The 22,311-nt window shown below is 32.5% G+C and overlaps 1 protein-coding gene across 1 annotated transcript in view; it reads left to right on the forward strand.

Annotated features, from left to right (window-relative positions):
• Positions 1-22,311, forward strand: part of LOC135125789 (UNC93-like protein) — a 144,429-nt gene that overhangs the window by 62,551 nt on the left and 59,567 nt on the right. The gene's annotated exons all lie outside the window — the stretch shown is intronic.

Genomic DNA, 22,311 nt, shown 5'->3' on the forward strand with positions numbered 1-22,311 from the left:
TGTGAATGCAGTAACATATACCGACAGCTGCTTAAGCGATTATGAATTGCCAGTATGATTTTTGATAATTCATTCAATATAACCTAGACAATAGATAGACGTAGATAAAATTTTGTCTTGCGTCATGGAAATAATTTAGAATTATTATGATATGTATATTAGCGAAAGTATTTTTGTAAATCCATTAGTTACAATAATGCTTATTGTAGGTTAAGCATGTTTTGTGTAACTAAGTACCATGAAAGAGAGGACATTAATACAAAAACATTCAAAGGAAGAAAAGGTATTTGTTCTTGGCATACCTGAAGTTTAATAGCGAGTATGATGTAAATTAATACCATAATTACGTGAAGAAACAAAAACATTGTAGAACAGAATGACACATACCTTTTTTCGGTTACCATTATTTTAACAAGTTGCAACCATGTTTCGTAACGGTGTTACTTATAAATCAATAATATAATCTTATTCAGGTGTTTGGTAAACTTTAAACTATTGTAAGGAAATACGTTTATGCGAGCATTAAAGATGTCAATTTGTTCCAGAAGTTGGAAAATTTGCAAACAAGGTCGAAAGTTGAATGCAGTAGCCCTGTTTACAAATTGCGCAATTTTAACACTTGTTCCATATGGTATATTTTATAGAGCCATTGTTGCATCGATAAATTAACGCACCTAAAGTTTAAATTGTTTTGACTGTAATTGATGATACATTCGATTTAACTAAATAAATCAATAGCTGGCAACTTGGTTAGTGATTTTCAGTGTTTTACTCTAGTAGGTTTTCACATTTAAATTTATGCACGCTTACAATCCTGTAGAAAAACCATTTGAAATATTTTTCTCAATATATGTAAGAAAAAATCAAGTTTATATATAGTTTTTTAAGTTGTCAAATTAACATTAAATCTAACTTTGAACATTAAATCAAGCATTAAGCAAGTTAAATCAAAGACAGTTCTTTTTAATATCCTTCATATTGTTCATTGCTTTCATTCATGTCTGAGCTGTTAACTCAAATCAAAGTTTCCAGAACAACAAACGTTAATTATTCCATTGTGTACTCTCTATTCTCATTTAGAATACCGTCTTCATAATTTGCATCGTAAAACCTATCCGCTTTTATTATTTTTGTATATACAGGATGTCTGGAAAATGGCTACGCTCTTAACAATCAACTGATAGTAAAAAATTCCTTCTCACATTTTGGTGGAGTCACAATAACTACTTAATAATACAAATTTTAGTTAATATTTCTCAAAATCAGTCTTATCTTAGCAAGTACTAGCCCCACCCACCCGCCCTCTATTTTCTTGGAAGGTATGTTATTTGCCAAAATCATTCTTATCTTAGCAAATACTATCATTCGTCTCATTCTAACCACTGATTTTATTTCTGTTCAGTATAAGATCATTTATTTCATTCCGATCGGATAAAATCAATCACTGAAAAGGAAACAGGGTGGGCGGGCGGGGCTATTTATCACTACAATTATCCTACAATTCTTTTTGGCACCAGATTCTTATCCAGGAGGTTCGAATTAGAGAAGAGAGGAATTTTCAGATAAATCGGAGTTCGTTTAAGCGATATATATGACGTAAATCCTAAAATTTTGGCCATACGGAAAAATTTGGTCAAAAAATAAACATTTTCCAATCTGTTTCAATTTTCTAAACAAAATCGTTATTAAGCCATACTCAAAAACCAAATTTTGAGATTCATAGTTCCGGGGTTTATCATTCGTTTTCTTTGGCAATACTACCAGTATCACCAACAGGATCTCATGAATTTGTACTAGCCCCGCCCACCCTCCCTCTCTTTTCTTAGAGGGATCCATTTGCCAAAATCACTTTTATCTAAGCAAGTACTGATGACTAACTTTTACAAAAAATAATTAAAATTTGGAAACATTACGAGCTTACTTATAGGCACAAAGCAGGATTTTTGAACATCTTCTCTAGTGTTTAGTTGGTTATGGTTTAATGGATTGTTCTTTTGTTGATTTTGTTTTTGTTTATAATTTAAAAATGTCTTATGAAATGTATTTTTTTTTGGTTTATTTATTAATGTTGTTGTTTTATTAATAATAATGCGCAACAATTAATGACTACTGGTTGTTATGGTTATTGTCCTAAAAAAAAATAAAGTAGGCCGGAGGTATTGCGTGCAGTGTTGCCAATTTTACTTTTATAAAATGACGTTTTTTTCGTAATCTACATCATGAAGAATGTTTTTACAATTTTTTTGCAACTGTTGGAACCCCCATACATAACTACTGAAGAGTTAATCCGCCATTTTCCAGACACCCGGTATATACAGCGTGGGACACTCACCATCCCCTTAATTTATTAGTGAGAAATATTGGAAAAAGAAATAAATTCAAGTATTCAAGTTGGACGTTTGTTTAAAATTATCTTCAACTCTGCAGAGTGTTGTTTTTTAAGCGAATCAGACAACTTAGTTTTTTCAAATAGAACACCCTATATATTTTTACAAATTATGAGTAAGTTACATTATTTTATGGGAAGATAATTAAATATCTCTCTGTTGGGGAAAACACCCTGTATTTTATTTCTGAATCTTATTATTTGACACACACTAACACATTGAAAGAGAGACAGCAAAAATAGTCTAAGATACAACAGTATTAAAATAATGTGTGTCCCATTTGAAAAAAACTGAAATATCGATATTTGAAAATGTGACGTTTTCTTAAAAAAATTCAAGAAAATTGGAATAATGTGGCAAATTTTAAAAAGAAACTAATAAGGATATATAAAAATACATAGTGTTCTATTAAAAAAACAAAAAAGTAAGTTGTGCACTATGCCTCAAAAACAAAACACTATATTCGAACATAATTTTAATATATGCTTACTCAAAAAATCATACAACTTTAGTCTCTAATTTTTTCTGTCTCTAATAATTAATGATTAATTACTAATCGAGAACTACGGTCTAAGTGACTTACCTGTATATATAAAACTAATATAAACAAAAGTTATACACTAATAACTAACAATGATGTTATTTATTTATTCCAATTTTAATCTGTATTCAAAACTGTTGTAATTTATGAAGTATGTTTACCTTGGTGGCGTCTCAGTGAAATAGTAATTACTATAGTTGGCATAACCATTTGAAATTACAGATAAATTAATGTTACAAATTTTAAAATCTCTAGAACCAAACACTTTATTGTAACAAATCGTTTTCTCTTCTGTATTTCTGAAAAACAAGTTGTTATCTTTTGCCCAAAGACACGATGTCTCACTATTTAGATTTACGTAAACAAGGATGTAATATTAGAAATATAACAGGGGTCCAATTTAAGTGCCTTATTATTCTTAATTTTTATAACTGACATTGTTAATATGTTTAGTCTTAATAAATTGGCGTCCACTAACGACCTTTTATTATTTATCACAATATCTGATCTTTGTCAGGGTATTTGATTCTAAATAGTGCAATAAAATAGGTGTGCAAACATAAACAATTTCATATAAATTGAGTGCACAATATTGGCTTCTTTTATTAATAACCAATATAAAACTGTACAAACCTCATTGTCTACAAGAAAATACATGCGCTGGAGAGTTGGAAGATCCCGATAAGATTAGTGATCTTTTCATTTTAATCAGATTTTATGTTTATCACAGACTCCCTCGCCAGACAGAAAGATAAGGTTAACCTTGAATTTAATAATTTAGGTAAAGTACCAAATTTATGCAGTGCAATATTGTCGACTAATTAAATAATTATAAAAATTAGGAATTATAAAAACATGAAAACTATTTTCAATGAATTCTATTAATGGTTCCAACTTACAAATTGATGAATAATATGGTATTAACAAAACCTAATGAAAATACTTCGACGCGACAGGAGAATATTATTATTATTAAGCTACGTATCGAAAAACAGCTATATTAAATTTTTCTGACAATCCAACTCGAAAATTTTTAACCAATAAAAGGGCAAAATTGTGTGAAATTTGTTCAATGGCATTCACCGAAAAATTTTTTCAGTCAAAAACATCCTGTCATGCAACAACACTATTTTTCAGCGAAAAAAATTATGTCAGATTAATTTGTCAAACTGGTTAAATGAACTTTAATAAAAAATGATAATGAGATAGGTAGATATAGTTACTCAACTACTACGCTAACTATAAATTATGTGAATTATTGTCCGTAAAAAGTAAATACAAATTTTCTCTTTGGATTGTCAAGCCGAATATAACTCGTGATCTGAATTTCTCTGCAAAATTTGTGTGAAAAATCGTCTCCTTCGTCGACTCGTGTGATTTTCCTGGCAACAGCTACTCGGTAATTTGTGTCACAAATTTTGTCGGAAAAAATCCACTTGTTATATTATATTTGAAAAACTGTGCGGAAACTAATGTAACACAAGTTTTTAGATTAAATATAATTACTTAATTCCCCGAATTTAGAAGTGTTGTGGGTTATTCCTCTGTACAAAAATATTCTAGAAGGAAGAGAAAATAGTGAAAAAAGTAAATGGATAAAAGCCGTTTAATTTATTCGCATTGACCTACTACATATCCGAAATCATGGTTTCTTCAAGTATAGATACTAAATATGACTCAACTGACAATAACCAATAATTTGGCGAAAGTTTGGCTAAACAATAGGTGTACTCTAAAAGATAAGATCTTACTATGCGGTACCTAACAAGGTCAAAAGTGTGACTCATTTTTTCCTAGTCTAGCAAGAGCAGTAACCTGAAGATTCTCGCAAAAAAAAAATAAACCACATTGTGCTAAAATACGCAAATCAGTGACAAGTCTTTGAACGTATGTATTTAATGCACAGTTAAAAATCAGTAAATTGTTAATATTATTATAAATTATTTATGAACCCCTGCTTTCACAAAAACCAAAGTTGTGGTCGTTTTATTTCAATTATAATGCAAATTGATTTATTTCTTACACAAAGTTGTCTAGCGTGTTCATAATCTATTTAGACATTTCAATAAAAACTTTGGAATGCAACTCCACAAAAGCCCTTGAACAATTTAAATATTGCATAAGCGAACCAAATTTAAAGATTTTTAACTAACGTTAACGAAATTATTCCATGTTACTGACATTCCTTTAGTAGAAATCCTATTTTCGGTACACATGAAGTAAGTGTACAGAATGCTTTGTTTTCAGGCATAGCATACACCTTAGTTTTTTTTTAATAGAACACCCTATATATTCACAAAAAAATCAGTTAAAATTATTTTTATGAGAGATAAAGAAATAGAGGTACGAGCTTTTTCAAGGCATCAATTAAATAGAATTTTAATAACTAGAGTTTTAAATTTTGCGTAAATATTTCAGTGTAACATCTGCAATATAAAAATCTCTGGACATATTGTTTTTCTCATTTTCCATCCAGTACAGTTAATGAAATCGTCCAGCTGAAAATTCGTGAATAACTGAAACATTAACGTAATAACATTCTGTTTGACCGTTTTACTAACGAGGCCAATTCTATCACAATGGTACACAAAATCATAACGATATTAGAGCCAGAAGTGCTTGTTTTTATTTTCAAAGCGTCACACTAAACTGTGTTTCACCACATTTACTTATCAGTTATTTTCATTGAATCTTTTAATTCGCAGTCTATTTTCGTCAGTGCATTATTTTTTCGAATATATATTGCATTGTGCGTTAAGTGAATTGTTTGTGTTGTTTTTGATAAATAATTTTAGTAGACAATCAAACTTACTGCACCATATATTGTGTCACCTTGCTATCAAATGAGATAAAAATAAATAAAAGTTGTGACTCATTTTAGTAATAAGTATTAAGATTCAAATGAAATACGTAGTACCTATGTCAAATACAATAAGAAGTTTTGTGTTCGGTATGTACTTTTTTGCATTCAACGTCTTTTTTTTTATATTCATAAATTTTATCTTTTTTTAAATACTCAAATTGAATTATAAAATTCATACGTATTTTATCTAATCGGAGTTTAATGATATATTAAAGTCCATCTGGGGACGTCAAAGTCATATTTGTAACGCATTCAATAAAGCTAAAAACGACATCTAAAGAATTTCAATATTTCTCTCCGTTGTCGAGATGTAAGATCGCGGAGTTTTGTCTGGGACACCTGTATACGCTTTGTAACACATTTTTAGATTATATTAATACTTCAAACAGAATATCTAACTCTAACGGAAATGACGAATTTCTTCGGAATTGTGCAGTGACGCAGAGAATTCCTTTTTCAAACTAAAATTTTATTTTTCTATACTGGAATTATATTCACAACAAAAACAATTCCTAACATGTTAATCTAATCTAAAAAATATGTATTAGCAGAGAGAATTTTTTTTCTTACCTGCAATTAACAGCGTGTCTCAGTTTTCATTGTACAGACCATCAATAAATTGCACTTTCAATCAAGTCCTGCGAAAAATATGCATAGCTTAAGTGTAGAAAAAACATGATAATATCAAAGTAGTATATTATTAAATTTATTAATCAATAATAATTAAAAACAAATTCCTGGAATTTAGGAAGCAACACTGATACAAAAAATAAAATTGTTTGGGTAGATATGTAACTTCTAGTTTTTTTTTGCTGTTGTAGACCGCGTCCTAATAGGTATTTCTCAAAAGTATTTGATAAGAGAAAAATTTTCTTATATTATAAACACTATGCAATTCTTACAAAGTCAAATCTGGAAAATTAAACCCATTTTCATTAACGCATATCTAATTGTAACAATGGCGTAGTGAAACAAGTACATCGAATAAAAAAATTTTACCAAAAACTAGGAAAGTGGTAGCGGAAAAAATAGATCAAGGTGTCCAGTATAACCAGCAAAACACAAAAAAATAACTTCTGACACGGCAACAGTCCAAGCTGATCTATCGAATGCTATGAACATAGAGTTACCTTCTCTGTAGCTACATCTAGTGGATATTAGGAGTACACCGCTTAAGCAAACCAACCACAAAATACAAAGTCACCAACTGTGAGAAATTAAAAAGTTAAAAAGACCCTATTTTCGACCCCCAAAAATTTGTCTGCTCTTCAAAAATATTAAATTTTCAGGAAAATAGCCTGTATTTCAGATCTACATGGAATTTTAAAAATCCATTGATTTAATATTTCGAATAAAAAATTTAAAAAAGTAAAGTCTGTAACAAATACACTTTATAAATATTGCTGCTGTATTATTTTAAGGTTGAAAAAGGGTAATGCTACATTTAACTGAACTTTTATTAATCATCCGATGTTGGTGCTGATGACGTTATTTCTGTGACACCTGTAAAATGATAAGTGATAACGATTATTATTAAAAACACCGCAAATCGCAATTAAAGTGCCTGCCAAAGTTTCGGTTCATCTCCCTCATCCCGATAGGTTTCGATTTCTTTGTGGCTAATGGCTATTCCACGAACTTTTACCCTTCAAAAGTTTTCAAACGAATCGTTATATATCTATACACAAACTTCCTACAAACTTTTAGGAAATGTAAATCCACTTTCGTTGTTATGGTGTATATATCAAAATTAATATATTTATCACTAGCAGAAAGTTAATGACGTAAAAAAAAGTTGGAATAAATCTTTGTTGAAAGGTGACACCACCATGCATGGAGTTTTTGTTTTGGTTCTAAAGAGATAAAAATTCTGTGTAAAGAATTTAACAGATTTCAGTAACCGACTGTATTAAAATGAATATATTTCTTCCCTTTTACTATTTGGGTTAAATGTTGATATCGTTTTTTGATAATTATGTTAATGTATCTAAATAAAATATGTCGACTGAGTCATTAGACCATTAGAATAAAATTGTGTATAATAAGCACATTAGTCTTTAATACATCAGAAATACTGCCGACATGACTTTAAAATACCATTGTATCTAACTATATTATAAATACAATTTACATCACTAAGAAACTTTATTAAAATAATGAATTCCTACAAAATTTTTGGCGTCTTTTGAAGTATTAGACATATACGTACAAAAAATTCGCTGAAAAACTTGTTGCGAAATTTAAAAACGTGTCTGTAATTTAAAACTAGCAAATGCTTACAAATGAAGTATTACTATTTACTACAACGGGTCTATAAATAATTCTGGTGTCAAGGACAGCTTTAAAATAAAAAAAAATGTGCCACTCTATAATCCACGTTCTGAGCTTTTTGGAATTCACATGCTAGTCAATCCCGGACGTTCGCTTGTATAATTAGTCAGATATTTAATTAGCGTAAATTAGGTAAACAAGGTGGAAAAAATAATTAACCAAAAAAAAATCCAGAAACACCCTTGATGTCTGAATTATTCATAGACACTGTGTATAAAAAACCCAAATGAATAACAGCTGGAAAAATAACAAATGAGTACATAAATACATGTTTTTTGCAATTTTCTTTAGCGTTCGGTTCTGCAACGATTGTTTTAAAGAGGAATACTTAGTAAAACGTTTTGCAATTTAGCTCTGTTCCTTTTTAGTCTCTTACAAAATTATTAGAGTCCTAGTACCCAATATTATTTATTATATTATAAATAAACTCAATAAGAATTAGTAATATATGTTTATACTCGTTAACCCATCATTGCTTATCTACAGACCAGTATTGCCATGTACTACAAAAATGCTTGAACAGGTTTACATTTAGTTCTAAGTAAAGAACTTCCATCTTAGCGCTGTGTGTACTGTATTTTACATAAAAGAGTATAGCGTCAGGTTTATATGGTTTTCCACCAAGTGACGTAAAACTTTTTTTTTTCTAAAATATCAGTACACAGTATTGTTACTTCCACCGTGTAGAAAAATGGAAACACATGATTTAGCACCAGGACGTGAAGCAATTAAATCATGCAATTTGTGATGCTATTAAGATACGGTCTCCTAAGAAAATAATACATTATACATTCGAAAAACAAGAATTTGTTAGGAATTGTAACCTCGTTAAAATTAGAGTGTAATACCGACCTCGAATCAAAAATGTACATTATGTTAAAGACACCAGCAACCTTAATTATGTTATAAGATTTAACTCAGGTGGAAAACAAATATTAACAACAACGGATATACTGAATATCTATGAAAATTTTCACTGTGTTGATTATACCTCTATTTAGTAATACTTATTTTATAAGTCTCTCTTGTTTATCTTGTCAATCATAAAATCCATTTGACTAACCTACGGCACTACTTGCTATAGAGCTGTAACAGGTTTTAGAGTACCTATTGTAAGATTAACTTAAAAGTACACTTTCTAAGTGAAGAGACAACTTCTTTCAGAATGATACAGAATTACTAAATCATCTGCAAAACTAGCATTACGATGCTACAGAGCAAATAAAATATGAAAGTGATGTTAGCTTAATCAACAAGAATTTCACCGCTGCGATGACTTCATTTGAGTATCTACTTAATTCTGTCTTAATTTATTTACCTATCTACCTACATATTTAGTTACATTTTCTTGAGTTTTGTGATCAGGAATATTGAAAAGCTTTGACAATATACTTTTCATATTATTATTATATGTATTATATTTTCCCTACAACTGTGTAGAAAAGATGTTAATACAAAGTCATTGTATACCAGGTCAATAAAAAAATATACACTGCGGTTTTATTTATTTTATTCACTGATCTCAATTAAAAGTCATTCCACTGTAAGAATTTTACTTAAGTATTTTATAAATCAAGGCAAGTGCTTTTGATGTTCCATCACAACTCACTATATCTCGCTAGAAGTTCCTAATGTAGGAACCATGAAACACCTAATATTTCTTTATATAAACTCTGTATCAGATGAGATTCTTCCTTATCTTCCCGCCTTTGGCTTTCCGTCTTCATTTAATTATTTGGCTGTGTCTAATATCCTACATTACTGCCTCTCTCCATCTTCTGGATCTTTCTCTTCTTTTTTTCCCTTGTGACTTTACCCCTTTTTGCGTGTTCTTGTATCTTTCATTGTCTCAAGATACCCATTCAATTGTAACCTTTTGTTATGTAGTTTCGTGTATGTTCGGTTCATCAAATAACTCATTTAGCTCCTTGTTTATTTTTTTCCTATTCATCGTCATTTTCGCTCCATAGATTTTCCTTAAAATTTTCCTCTTTCATAGTTCTATTTGACTTTGTTCTGTTTTTGTGGACATCCATGCTTCACTTTCATAAAATAATGTCGGTCTAATTATTGTTTTGTACATTATTTCTTTACTGTACATAATAGGTATTTGGATTGTATTAACACATGGAATGCACTTACGTATTTGTTACTTCTTCTCAGTGTTAGGGCGATTTCGACCTCGTATTTGTTGTTAATAAACAGTCTTAAATATATTTCTTCTGTTATATCGAAGTGTTCGTTTTTCCTTGTTTTTGTTGCTGTATTTATGTTTTAACCTATATCGGTTTGTTCCCTCACTTATTTCTTTCCGATATTTATGAACAGACAAGAATGTGATGATCAGAAGTACCCATTTCAAACAAAAGGGACATAAATTATTCCAGGAACAAAGAAACAAACCGCATAGTTAATATACTAATTGCAGAGCGCCATAAAAGAACGGTAAAAAATGTAAAATCTTATTGGGTAGATAGACTAAAAAAGAAAATATACAATATTGGACACTTACAAAAGCAAGAAGCAGCAAATAAATACAGAATATATAAAGAACATATAAGGGATTAAAAAGCGTAACAGTGGCAAATCTCTTAGATCAAGCTCAGGTTCAGCACAAAAAAAACAGAGAGGAAATGGGCTGATACAGAAAACGTTATAAAGGAAACAACACAGCGTCACGTGACCAAAAAAATATCAAAAAAGAAAAGAATTGATACATGAGAAATGCATGGAAGAAAACAAAAAAGTTATTAAATTTGTCCTGAAACCCTTGAATACGGCCTTCGCGATACTGGTGACCCCGACGTGATGAAAGACGACCCACCGCAAGACATTGATAGTACTGATACAATGGGTACGAATAGCAATACAACCATCGACCACGTGAGCGTGAACTTATCGTCTATCTTGAGCAAAAATATGAAAATCTGGTTCAGGAGGATTGAAGCCCAATTTTCAACGGCAAATATTAGTAAAGAGCTGACAAAATGTAATCATGTGTTAGCCTCTCTCGATTGCGATGCGACGCGGCCGAACTCGTCTCTGATTTCCTCTCCAAACCTATATCTCAGACACCGTACACCGATTTAAAAAACCGTCTGACCGTTGGAGTTTGAGAACCATATTTATACAACGATTACCCGTCAGTATCAGATCCATTCTGGCTTCCAGTATCGACAGTTCGGATAATTTGGCTCTGATGGCAGATACAATTTGTGAATTCAGTTCCCCGAAGGCACACACTTTTGAAAATTTTGAGGTGAACAGACCGGCGACCCAAATTTCTCAGCTTGTACACCACGTTGCTCGACTTACAGCGTTGGTAGAGGCATTCACTACTTCTTCTCACACCAAATCGTTCCAATGATTGGGGGCACGATCCAGAACACACGTGAAAAAAAACTTGTGTTGGTACCATTCAAAATTTACTGCAAAAACCAAGAAATGTATCCAATCTTGCGCTTTCAAAAAACAACAGTCGATGCCGGAAAACAACTAAGCTCATTGATTGAAACGGCACAACACATTCCAAGCGAACATACTTCTTGCCGTCTTTTTATAACAGGTAAAATCACCAACAATAAATTTTTATTGACACGCGGCAGACGTGACTAGTACCTGCTAAAATAAGGCTGATATTGCCAATTAATAATGGCCACGCCCGTCCGTTCTTCAAGAAAATAAAGGGTGGGCGGGCGTAACTAGGACTTGCTAAGATAAAAGTGATATTGTCAAATGCCATACCTTGGAAGAAAATAAAGGACGGGTTGGAGGGGGCCAATACTTAATATTTTTGTTTGTAAAACAGATCTGTAATTATTTAAGTTGTTGCTGGTGGCAGGGAATAAACCTTATTTATTGGGTAAAATATTCCTTGCCGTTTTATTTTATTCTCTCATTTTCGCGGGCGCTCACCACCTGATATCTGTGTCTCCGGCTTTAGAGCAACCCCGGCGCTCCCTCCCCCGGAGAGGGAGCTGGCGCCCGAGCGATCGCCGCTCCTGACCGAAGGCGCCACCCCCGGCGGCGTGAAGGTCGCCTCATAAGCTTAGTCGGCCAGACGTGTTTCTTATATCAGCTGGACTAGTCGGCCCAAGGCTTGGCACCCAAGTACGCCGCCACCACACGTTATCGGCGAGGTCCGTCCGTCATACCGGAATTTCGTCGCAATGTGCCATTGGGCAAAATCAGTCAGAATCAATACAAAAGGAAGATATTTGTCAAAGTTTGCCGAGTTCTTCCGTAACTAGTTTCTACCAAACGAATAGTAGGAGACGGGAGTATAGCTCAGCAATGTCATTTTTTACCGGTTTGTGTTTTACGCATTTTAGGGAGCATCAACAATGGATTGTGATACGAAGGAGTTACATTCGAACTTTTCGAAAAAAAGAAAGTACGACGACAGTTATCTATCTTTCGGTTTTATTCCGGTTGGTAATGCAGAACATCCGGATGGACAATGCATTGTTTGCAGCAAAGTTCTGGGAAACAACTCTTTGGTACCAGCAAAACTAAAACGTCATTTGGATACCAACCATCCGCATTTAAAAGACAAAGACTTGTTGTTCTTCAAAAGGCAGAAAAAAAATCATCATGCTGGGAAAACACTTTTAAAGAAATATGTAAAAACAGACCACGAAAATGCAACAAAAGCATCTTTCTTACTTAGTTACAGAATTGCCCGTACTGGGAAACCCCATACCATTGCAGAAGATTTAATCAAACCGTACATGGCCGATGTAGTTACTTGTATTCTAGGAGAAAAAGCTGCACAGAAAGTTGCCAAGGTTCAATGTTCAAACAACACTGTGTTTAATAGAATTCACAAAATTTCTGAACATACTGAAGTAGAATTACTGCAAGGACTGCAAAAATGTAGTGCATTTTCTTTGCAACTGGACGAAAGTACAGATGTTGCACAACTGTCGATACTGTTAGTTTTTGTTCGATATGATTTCGAATCTTCTATTGAAGAAGATTTATTTTTATGTACCTCCTTAGAAACAAAAACCACTGGTGAAGAGATTTTTAAAATACTTGATAGTTACGTTCCTAAACATAATCTTAACTGGCACAAGTGTATCGATGTTTGTACCGATGGAGCTGCCGCAATGGTAGACAAAGTAAAAGGAGTAGCGTCACGAATAAAAAATGTGGCACCTAATTGTTCGAGCAGCCATTGTGTCTTACATAGACATGCTCTTGTCGGGAAAAAAATTCCTAATGAATTAAAAAACGTACTGGACAATGCTGTCAAGATTGTTACTTTATAAAATCTTGACCACTTCAATCGCGACTTTTTAAAATAAATTGTGAAGATATGAACAGTCAGCATCAATCACTTGTTCTGCACACAGAAATCCGGTGGCTTTCAAGAGGAAAGGTTCTAACGAGATTTTTTGAGTTACGCAATGAACTTAGGAATTTTTTTGTTAATGATTATTCATCCCCGTCTGTGAGATACGCGGAATTTCTATGTGAAGAGAAGTGGTTGATGCAAGTGGCCTATCTTGCTGACATATAATTGAATGAGGTGAATTTGTCTTTGCAAGGGAAGTCAACAGTAGTATTTATTATGAGAGACAAAATATCAGCATTGAAAAAAAAAATGTTTGTTTTGGAGTACATGTATTAATAACCAAAATGCCAGTTGTTTTCCGGTGTTAAATTATTTTTTAACAGAAAACGAAATAAGTCTCAACAGAGACATAGAAATAAATATTTGTGACCATTTTACGGGACTTTCGACTTCCTTATCAGAATATTTTCCTGACACTACTGAAGCTGATGATGTCCAATGGGTGCAAAATCCATTTTCTTATCAGATGACTGCGAACAAACCGTCCATGTTGTCAATGGAGGACTGTGAAAGTCTGCCTGAAATTCAGTGCTCTTCTGATTTGAAAATAAAATTTCAATCAATGCCCCTGAGTGACTTTTGGACTGGACTTAAATTAGAATTTCCAGGAGTGGCCGAAAAAGCTGTTAGAGTTTTGCTACCCTTTGTTTCTACATATCGCTGTGAAGCAGGATTCTCAGCATATACATATACAAAAAACAAATATCGCAACAAACGAAATGCTTCATCAGATTTGAGGGTCCAGTTATCGGATCTAAAGGTTAACTTTAAAAAGCTTATTCCCAAAACTTGTAAACAGTTTCATCCCTCCGATTATTAATAAATAAAATATTTGTGTATTAATTTTTACTTCCCGAGCGTAAGCAAAGGAAGTATTGTAATCGAGTCCGTCGGCCGACTCTCTACTTTTACGTTTTCTCGATCTTTCATGACCCCTAGAAGACGAAGAAATAGGTCTCCCATTTCCGTCTGTCTGTCCGTCTGTCCGTCTGTCCGTCCGTCTGTCCGTCTGTCCGTCTGTCCGTCTGTCCGTCTGTCCGTCTGCCGTCCCGGATTTTTATTAGACAGATAATCTCCGAAAGAACTCTACCGATTGTTGTGAAATTTTGTACTTATATTAAGAATATCATGTAGATGGTAAAACGCTAACCAAAATTTGTCTAATCATCCCCACCACTAATGCGATGACGTCACTTCAAAATTGTACATAGTAAATGGGTTTTCAATTGTATAAAATAACATAGTCCTACACATGTGGTTTACAACTCTGAATCGACTTTTCACCCGAAACGTCCAGATTTTTGGAAAAAAAATCAAAATTATAAAACAACATTTTGAAATTTAATTTTTAATCTGCTAACCAGAATGCTTTGAAATGTTGCAGATGTTTTAAGGCTATAAAGAGCATCATAAATCTTTAGTCAAAAATTATTTGCTTATCCCCTCCAAAAACTTGATGACGTCAGCTCAAAAGTTTGCCGAATAAATCATATCTAAAATGTACAAAATATGATGAGCCTGTACTTGTCATTTATCACTCCATTCATATTTTTTGGATTTGCATATACAGAGTGACTCAAAAAAATTAATGAATGCGTAAATATATTTTATTGATTTAATCAGGAACTACAAAACGGAATGCTCTGACACCTTGCAGATGTTTTAAGGTTATAAAGAGCATAATAAATGTTTAGTCAAAATATATTTGCTTATCACCTCCAAAAAATTGATGACGTCAGCTCGAAAGTTTGCCGAATAAATCCTATCTAAACTGTTAAAATATGATGAGTCCGTACTTGTAATTTATCACTCCATTCATATTTTTTGGATTTGCATATACAGGGTGACTCAAAAAAATTAATGAATGCGTAAATATATTTTATTGATTTAATCAGGAACTACAAAACCGAATGCTCTGAAATCTTGCAGATGTTTTAAGGTCATAAAGAGCATAATAAATGTTTAGTCAAAATATATTTGCTTATCCCCTCCAAAAACTTGATGACGTCAGCTCGAAAATTTGCCGAATAAATCATATCTAAAATGTACAAAATATGATCAGTCTGTACTTGTGATCTATCATTCCATTCATATTTTTTGGATTTGCATATACAGGGTGATTCAAGAAAATAAATGAAAGCGTAAATTTATTTTACTGATTTACTCAGGAACTACAAAACCCAATGCTTCGAAATCTTGAAGATATTTTAAAATTATCATAAGCATGGTAAATTTTTCATCAAAATGTATTTGGTCGTCCCCCCTAAAAAATTTATGACGTCACCACAAAATTTTGCTGAATAAATCCTATCTAAAATGTACAAAATATGGTGAGTTTCCTCTTGTGATTTATCATTCCATTCAAATTTTTTCGATTTGCATATACAGGGTGACTCAACAAAATTAATGAATGCGTAAATTTATTTTATTGATTTAATCAGGAACTACAAAACCGAATGCTTTGAAATCCTGCAGATGTTTTAAGGTTATAAAGAGCATAATAAATTTTTAGTCAAAATATATTTGGTTATCTTCTACAAAAAACTGATGACGTCAGCTCAAAAGTTTGCCGAATAAATCGTATCTAAAATGTACAAAATATGATGAGTCTGTACTTGTGATTTATCATTCCATTCATATTTTTGGATTTACATATGCAGGGTGACTCAAAAAAATTAATGAAGGCGTGAATTTATTTTATCGATTTAATCAGGAATTACAAAACCGAATGCTTTGAAATCTTGGGAATATTTTAAAGTTATTATAAGCATGGTAAACTTTTGTTCAAAATGTATTTGTTCATCCCTCCTAAAAAAATTGATGATGTCACCCTTAAATTTTGCTGAATAAATCCTATCTAAAATGCAAAAAATATGATGAGTTTGTACTTGTGATTTATCATTCCATTCATATTTTTTAGATTTTCTTAAGAGATGGTTCAAAAAAATTAATGAAGTCAATTTATTTTATTGATTAAATTAAAGGCAACACTTATTATTAGTATTACACCCCAACCAACCCAATTTGGTAGACACAAAATTTGTTAAAGGAAAAACTCGGTTGAAACATAAGGGTAGCACGCTTATTTACATTGACTTTAACATTACAGACCTGCATTTGTTTTATGCGCTCACTTGGTTCCGCGAATGTGAAATAGACATGTTTATAATCAACCAATTGTGAATTTCACCGTCAAGAATTAAAATAAAACGCAATGTTTTATATAATAAGCGGAAGTCGAAGCAATAAAACCGATGGTCGTTTTGTTTACAGTTTTTCTGTTTGACTCTCACGTATGCTGTTACGTTTGTCATCTTAAATTAAGAATGTTTATACATAAACGATTTTCATTTGCCTTTCATATTACTAGACAGCGGATTTTTGTCGGGCTACCTCACGATTATAGGTGGGGACGTGCTGGATCGCCGGGACTCAGTAGCGGGTGATAGATAATCACTGAATTTAATCAGTACTAATTCCATAAATATAATTAACGATTTATTAATCAAACGGCTAAGTAAATGAGAACGGGAATTAACAGCAGAGTGCAACGAAACAACGTTATTCTAATCTCAAATAAACGAAGTGCAGTCCGCAACCGCAATGAATTCGCATCCCGTACGAGCCGTACCGAGTTTGGCCTTGCCTAGCCCGACAGAAATCCGCTCTCTAGATATTACACACCGGCGCCGTATACGTGAGTAAATTGTTTCGTTATTTTATTGATTATAAGAAATCAATATTCAAAACGACCCAATTCATTTTCCCGAAAATTTGGGAATACAATAATTTTATTCTTAGTATTACACTACATCTATCCCAACTGATATACGTGTCCTTGCAAAAATGTTGATGACGTCATCACAATTTTTTTTTAAATTCCCACTACAAAAATGTAATGAGAAAAAAGAACACAATAGGCATGCAGCCGTCAAGTTTCCGACAGCGAGGGAAGTACTGTCTAAACTCTTTAGACCAATTTTTTAAATTTTTGTTCCCAAAAATGTTTACAAGAATTTTGCATTTTTATATATATCATATCTATTTGTTAAAAGTCTATTATAAACTTAAGTTTAAGGGAACGAATCTTGGGGTTCCGTAAAATTTAAACTTGTCTCCAGGGGTTCCACAGACAAAAAAGTTTGGGAACCGCTGACATAGACGACATCCTGATTGCATCTGAGAATGAAACTGAAACCTGCGACAAGTTTTAGGCGACTTTCAGAAGATGGTATAAATCGCAACCTGTCAAAATGCGTATATGGTGCTTCAGAAGTTTATTTTCTTGGATATGAAGCATCAGCTACAGGCATCGCTCCTCTAGCAGACAGAATCAAAGCTATAAATGAAGCTCCAAGACCATCTATTATCCCAGAACTTCGTCGATTTCTTGGTCTATTAAATTTTTATCGACGTTCCATGCCGCAGACGGCTAGAACTCAACACGTTGCAAAGACACTAGTAATAAGTACAAACGACAAGTAATTTGAAGTAACGAAGCCGTATCAGCATTTGAGGAGCTAATAAGACAATTAGTAAACACGACGCTTTTGGCCCACCCAGCTAGTGACTTCCTTTTTGCCTTAATGGTTGATGCATCAGACCTCGCTATTGATGGTGCCTTTCATCAACTTAACGGGGAAACTCGAGAGCCTCTCCTGTCTTTCTCTAAGGCTCTGTCTCTCACTTAACAAAAATATAGCACCTACGATAGGGAGCTTTTAGCCGCATACTCCGCTATCAAACATTTTCGTTATTGTCTAGAGGCACGAAATTTTACTTTGCATACTGGTCACAAACTGTTAACTTTTGCGTTTCAACAAAAGAGCGACAAAGCTACGCCAAGACAACTACGTCATCTCGACTTCATAGGTCAATTTACAACAGACACCAGATACCTTCTAGGAGTTCTATGTAAACATAATATTACTGGTGATTTTTTCTCTAGAACCGTTTCGTCAATCTTTAACATCTCCGCAATGTCTATGGAAAACCTAGCCAGACTTCAAGTATCAATCCTGAGCTTAGATTCCTAAAAGAAAACAATAGCACTTCACTGCTATTCACCACAATCACACTTCCTGACGGTACCGAGCTTACTGTCGATGCATCAACAGACAAAGTGAGGCCCTACTGGCCATTGGAAATGCGAAGACACGCTTTTGGCGTTAAACTAATACAATAGCGTTTTATTTGGCCATTTTTAGAAAAGACTTGCGTGCGTGGGCCAAAACCTGCATTCCTTGCCAACGCGGTAAAGTTACAAGACATACTAGCAGTGAAATAGGGGAACACCCAGAAGTAGTTAACAGATTTTCGCATCTACATATCGACATTGTTGAACCCTTACCTCCGTTCAATAATTTTACCTATCTACTAACGATGATGAACAGATGTTCACGATCGCCAGAAGCAGTACCAATTAACGACATGAAAATGTCTTCCGTTTCCGTTTCAATAAATAATTTTTGAAATTACTGTACAGATTACCGCAGAAATTTTGCTAACGAAAATTTATATTTTAATCGCCACCAACATTTTAATGACGTCATCTCAAAATTGTACAATAATAATGTTATTTCAATTTTAGAATATAATATGCTCCTTGTGACTTGCTGACTAAATCTAAAACTGTTTACCTAAATTTCCAGGCATTCTCGGAACTCATTTTGTTGTTATTTATTAGTGTTAAACTGTACCTTTCCAAACTCATCCTAAGAATTTGATGCCGTCATCGAAAAATTTTATCGAGAACATCTCATTTGAAGCATGTCTCATGACGTGCTGCTTAGGTGCTTTACCTGGGGTTTAGTGCTCCATGTCTGGTTTAACACATTAGACTTATTTAACATATAGTACTTGAAAAGCCTGGGAAGTTCTGTTTCAATAACTTTAGACATTTTTTTTTCGACGCAAGTATTCTCATCGTTATCATTTTGCACATATATCTACTTAAATTTATTTTACTTCGTCTAAAATTCTCAAATTTTACTACTAATTTCACACTGGCTTGTTTTTTGATTTATTGGCACTCCCTACATTCGTGACTACCTCAAAAATTATTTTGTTTCTTTTAGGTTCTACTTTAACTTCTTCTGCAATATTCACCGCGTCCGACTATCCTCGGTTGTTTAACATATTTCTTAATCTAGCATTTAAGTCTCTCAATATCTGCTCTAGCATTTATTTTTTCAAATAATACTTACATAATTAGAAGAAAAAAAAATCCTGCAATTAAAACGGTTTTTCGTGTTACAAATTAGCGGTCGTCACTAATTTTAATAAACCCAGAATATTAACAAGTTAGTGGAATATTTCTCTATTTATTGAGAACCGTAATCATCTTACATAATCTCATTTATTTATTCAAATACACATATTTTAATGAAGCCATTACCAATACAATTCAAGGCCCCTCTAATTAATAATTTTTCGTTAATTTATCAATCCAATTATGCATTGTATGCCTCAAATAAATTACCCCAAGACACACTTCCATAAATTTTGAAATCATCTCCGATTAATTTATCTTGAAAAAAATCCCGAAGGATTTCTTAAAATACAAACTGGCTTTTTATGAATAATTTATTGTATTTATGCGATATTTTACACATCAAAGCCGCAATAAAGATTTTCGTTCAAATTTAAATTGCAAATCCAGTCTCGTTTCGACATCAATGCTCCTGTCACTATTTAACAGTTTTCACCAAACTCCGGCGCCCGGTATTCGAACATTAACGTTGGCAGAAATCCCAACGCTTTTTTAAAGAAAATAGAAAGTAGCGACCGACCTACGCCAAAGTGTGATGTTTCATACGTCATATGTGCGGAATTCCCGCATGTTACTCGAAAACCTGCTTCGGTGTGCGGAAAATCAAGTTTAAGGTTCTCGAACACGTTTATAGCTTGATCAATGACTTGGGTACATGTAGATGGTCGGCGCCGTGGAGATACTATAAACGATAAAAACGCGTGGTCGAAAATTCTCGGGATTTACCATTTCCTCGGATTTTGTTCATTAATCTGCTATTTAGCAGTTCTGTGGAAATAATTAAACAAAAATCCCCGTTGAGCCGATGAGCGTCACAAAAGAATGCGATCCAGTGGCTAAAACTACTGTTTGAATTATAATCGTATAAAAAATTCTATAGTACCTTTAGTACAATGTGACTTGTGGTTTGTGTAACAAATGCAATAAAGATACTTGTCGAATCATGAAATCACACATTTCACAGTTAAGATCGGTAACAAATGGGTACATTGTTTTAATTTTTATTTCTTTCGCAATAATTCTTTCTGTAAACAAAGATTTTTAAAAAATATTGTAATATAGGTAAATGTTATGCATGTGCAAGTTATATAACTGCTTTATAGGCGCCTCAGACAAATAAATGGTCGGTTTTACATAAACACAGCAATTTCCAGAAAAAAGAATTTTAAATTTGTTTGAGGTTAAGCGGCAAGACCACATAACAAATGTGCGGCTAAAATTTTATAAAATTAACTTCGTAATTGATAATGTGCATTATGGAGTGAAGTTCTAATAAACTAATAAGTTTTACGATTTTAATTGCATTTTTCGAACATCCAATGCTTAGTTTAAAAAAAGTGCCAGTGTAATCTCAAAATTGTATAATGTAAAAACCCTATTTCAATTTTATAAAATAACATTCTTTTAGACTCCTACTTTCTATTAATCGCCCTTAGTTTGTACTTTAGACATGGATATTTTTCTAAATTTTAATTTTTTAAAGAGAGTTTAAAGATTTGTTTTGGAAAAAATAAAAAATCAAAACGTATCTGGTTTCTCTTCTAAAAACTTGTTGGCGTCGTCTTAAAATTTTGCTAGATACATCTAAAATCTAAAATGTAGATTTGGAGATTGAAAAAAATGTTCAAAATTGTGCAACAAAATTTTACAATTTATCTTAGAAACTATTTATTATAATCTAATATTTTCCAAACTATATAAATATGAATTGTACGTATTTTTTATTTGATGCATATTTTAGATATTATTATTGTTGAATGATATCTAATATCATTTTCTGACCTTCAAAATTTTGTTAAAATAATTACAATTTATCGAAACTAGCCTAAGACTAAGGTCAAAATATATTCCTTTTAAAACACTGCTAATTTGTAATTATATTTTAATTCAGGATATTTGAAAAGCTGTTATATTTCATTTTATAAAAAAAGATCTTTATAAGAATAATTAAAAAAATGCAAGAACAACTACTGCTTGAAAATAAAACATCCGCAAAAATAAAATTAATTATCACTTCTGTTATAATTCAAAATTTGCATAAATTTCATTTATTTTCAATGGAAAGTACGATTGCCAAATATACTAACAAATGTCAGAAATAGAAAAAGTTGTGTAAAATGTCAACAGTAAACATACACATTATTTGTGCCAACTATGTTTACCATGAAGTTTATAAGTTTGTAAGTTTGTCAAAAGTGTTCTAGAAAATTAGAAAACACCAAGCTTAGGGTGCCTTGACGTTTTTTTTTTTCAAATTTTGCCGGATGTGGCGTTGCAGGAAAACATACTTGACGAGTTACTGTCCCACTAATAGTATGTGGCGAAAAGGAAGTCGGGGAAATCCCGATTTGTTTCATGTCAACAAGTGTTACATACCTACTTAAATACCTAGCGCTCCTCTTTCGTCAGACCTTGACTGGTCTTGTCTTACTGTTAATTATACTTATTTTAGAAATTTTTATAATACAAAAAGAGAATCTAAATATACTAAGCAGCGTAAAAATATATATGAACTCGTAAATTCTTGCATTCTAGAAAACAGAATTTGATATCATAGGA

This window comes from Zophobas morio, unplaced genomic scaffold (assembly GCF_036711695.1).
Source record: "Zophobas morio isolate AGI-343-1 ecotype UQ-CSIRO unplaced genomic scaffold, CSIRO_AGI_Zmor_V1 ptg000009l, whole genome shotgun sequence".
Lineage (NCBI taxonomy): Eukaryota > Metazoa > Arthropoda > Insecta > Coleoptera > Tenebrionidae > Zophobas > Zophobas morio.